Here is a 3,386-nt window from a genome sequence, read left to right on the forward strand (position 1 = left end):
CTACAAACCCAAAGTTATTGAGCATCACTGAAGAGATTGATCCTGCGTGGATCCGACGCTTGTTACCTTTGAAGACTGTGCTTCTTCCAGACGGTTAGGCGTCATGGTCTAGAGCATCCAAGAGGAATTGTGGATCGTCGAGTGACCGAGTTTGTGAAGGTTTGGAAGTCACCTGAAGACTTACCACGAGTGATTGGGCGAGGTCTGTGTGACCTTAGCTCAAGGAGAATACGGTGAGGACTGTGTGTCCGGGACTGTGTGTCCTCAGGTTTAAATACCTAGCCGCTCCAACTAGACGTACAACTGAGACTGCAGTTGGAACTGGTCTACCAAATCATTGTCTTCACCAAGCTTACTGGTTCTATTTCCTCAACTCTTTCATTTCCTCATAACTGTGTTGTGCACTTGTTCATATCTATGTTTGAAGACTTTGACTGAAGACTTTCTCAATTTCCTTAGTTTAATTTCTTCAGTCTGTTTGCCTTCATCCTGTGTTACCCTGTGTTTACGCTTTCTGTACTCTTTGCTTGTCTTCATTTCATCATGATGACCATGCTTGTGTTCTGTTATGTTTACTTTTGAGTACTTATTCCGCTGCAAGTAGTTCTTCGCTAAGGAATTTCCTCACCCGCAAATTCCTCAGTGAAGAATTCATAAAAATCGCCTATTCACCCCTCCTCTAGTCGATATAACGCACTTTCAGTATTACAAGAGTTGATCTACCACGAGATCGTAATAGCTAAACCCTAAAAGCCTAGCCTGTATGACTATGGTAATGAGTATCTCCCGGCGGACTAAGTCCTCCGGTTTATATAGACACCGGGAGGATCTAGGGTTACGCAAGGTCGGTTACAAATAAAGGAATATACATATTCGGCCGCCAAGCTTGCCTTCCACGCCATGGAGAGTCCCATCCAGACACGGGTGCAGTCTTCGTATTCTCGCAGCCCATTAGTCCGGCCCATGGCTAACAGGCCGGACGCCCGAGGACCCCTTAGTCCAGGACTCCCTCAGCTGTAATAGCCCAGCGTTAGTTGCTTGCTTATTTATTTCATTATTGTCTTGTTTAGTTGTTTGCTTGTAGTCACCACAGTTCTTTTTCCGAATTTTTCTAGTGGCCACAATAACCTATTTTTTATAACTAGGCCACAATAACCATGGGCAACATACAGACCATTGTAACCATGGTCCTGCTACCTGCTGTAGTGACCATGGGCCTCCTATGGGCCGTAGGATCCATAGGCCCTAAACGGGTTGTATAATCAATCGGCCTTCTACAGGCTGTATGATCGATTGGTTAAACATGGGTCGTACTATTCGTGGTCCAACAACGGTCCGCAAAATGGGCCGTAAACGGGCTAGAGTGGAAATCATGTGTTTATGGCCCGACCATAACGGGCCGTTAATAGGCCAAAATGTATAACATGCTTAATTCTATCGACAGGCACCACGGGTCATTAATGGGTTGTATTTGATGACGCTATGAAAACAGCCCAACGGGTTAATGGGCCACAAACGGGCCGACTGTAACCACGAGCTGAATTTGGCCCACAAGCGGAACATGCCATTAACGGACCATAAGTAACCGAATGCTGGAAATGAGCCCAAGAATAAATGGGCCCTTAGAAGGCCGAAGGGTAACACGGGATGGAAACGGCCCAACGGAATAATGGGCAGCTAATGGGTGTAAAGTGATACACTATTCATTATGGGCCAATTTCACCACGGGCCATTATAAAGGGCCTCGTATGGGCCGAAAGACGTCATGGGCCATACATGGGACGGAAGTTACAATGGGCTGGAATCATATTGAACGGCCCAAAAGACGCTATTGGGCCCAATTCGGATAGGCCATAATGGGTCGTGAGTTAGCGGGTTGTAAATGGGCTAAATGCGAACATGCCTTCAAAGGCTTTCCGTGGGCCAGCCTGCTACCTTTTGACCAAGTCAAACGGGCCCGCCTTTTCACCTGAATGCGCCTCTGTTTGGTCTTGCCACATGTTGACGTATCATAGGCGCCTCACATCCAATGAGTGGATGACATCTGTTCCAACGCTGAGCTGACACGTAGTTCCTCTGGCCATTGAGAATTTTCGACTGGAAAATCCCCATTGGTCTGGGCTATTAATGGGTTATCGGATCCAAACCAGAACCCGATAGCCTAACAGCGACCCGTTATGGTGGATGCCACATGTCGGTCACCCTTGACGAAAGCACTTCCATGACGCGCCATTTATCGTCATGGAAGTAGACACTTCCATGATGATAATTTTGATATTGTCATGGAACACTTCTACGACAGCAGAGGTATGACTATCTTGATTATATCATAAAATCGTCATGGATGTACATGCATGACATAAACCGTGACCTACTATGACAAACACGTATCATCACAGAAGTGGGTTTTTTGGTAGTGTGTCCTTTGCCGGCCAGGCAAGGTCGACACAGCAAACAGGAGCGAAACCAAACCGTGTCAGCCGCGTCTCCGGGACGACCGGAGACCGAAGCGCACACCCCTCCAAGAAGGCCCGGCAAGCCCTGCCCCCGACAGGCACAAGCCAGTTACCACCGCCCCACCGCATCACGACACTAGTCACTTATCGATGCGGTGTCAAGCCCCCAAGCAGCTAAGTGGCTCTCCTAAGCATGTGGCGGCTTGCTAGAAGACAGATCACACCCATTTGACACCCATCTACGAGTGTGTCAAGATGATAGCAGAAGATGGCTAAGCGGCGATATAAGCTTGCTCGGGATGCACCCCCGCACACACCTAAGGTAGCATTTATGGCATTTTGTCCTAAGTGCCATAGTTATGTATGATAGCATTGTTGGCTATCTAATCACAAGATAATGTCTATTTTGCCACTGTGGTTACCCCTTTGGCTATAAAAGGAGGTCCAAGGCAACCTAGAGAAGGATTTAGACCCTCTCACACTTGTACTCGCGTAGCGGCTCCCCCGAGGCCACCTTGTTGGGCTTGAGCGCTGCTTGGCGTCATTTTCTTCAATCCAATCCATCAAAGCAGGAGTAGGGTTTTACTCTTATCAGCGGCCCGAACCTGGGTAACAATGACTAGAGTCCCATCGTCGTGTTGCTTCATGGCCTCCGCTCTTTGTGCAACGTGATCTCCCCCCTGCCGAACCACAAAGGAGCCACGCTTAGCCATCTTCTTCTTATCATCTTGACATGCTCTTACACGGGTGTCAAGTGATCTGTCTTCCAACAAGCTGCCACGTGCTTACTGAGAGCCACTTAGCTTCCTGGGGCCTTGACACCGCACCGATAAGTGACTGGCTCGTGATGCGGTGGAGCGATGGTAACTGGCCTATGCTTGCCGGGGGCAGGGCTTGCCGAGTCTTCTTGGAGGGGTGCGTGCTTTGTTC

The sequence above is a fragment of the Aegilops tauschii genome, chromosome 6, assembly GCF_002575655.3.
Source record: "Aegilops tauschii subsp. strangulata cultivar AL8/78 chromosome 6, Aet v6.0, whole genome shotgun sequence".
Classification (NCBI taxonomy): domain Eukaryota; kingdom Viridiplantae; phylum Streptophyta; class Magnoliopsida; order Poales; family Poaceae; genus Aegilops; species Aegilops tauschii.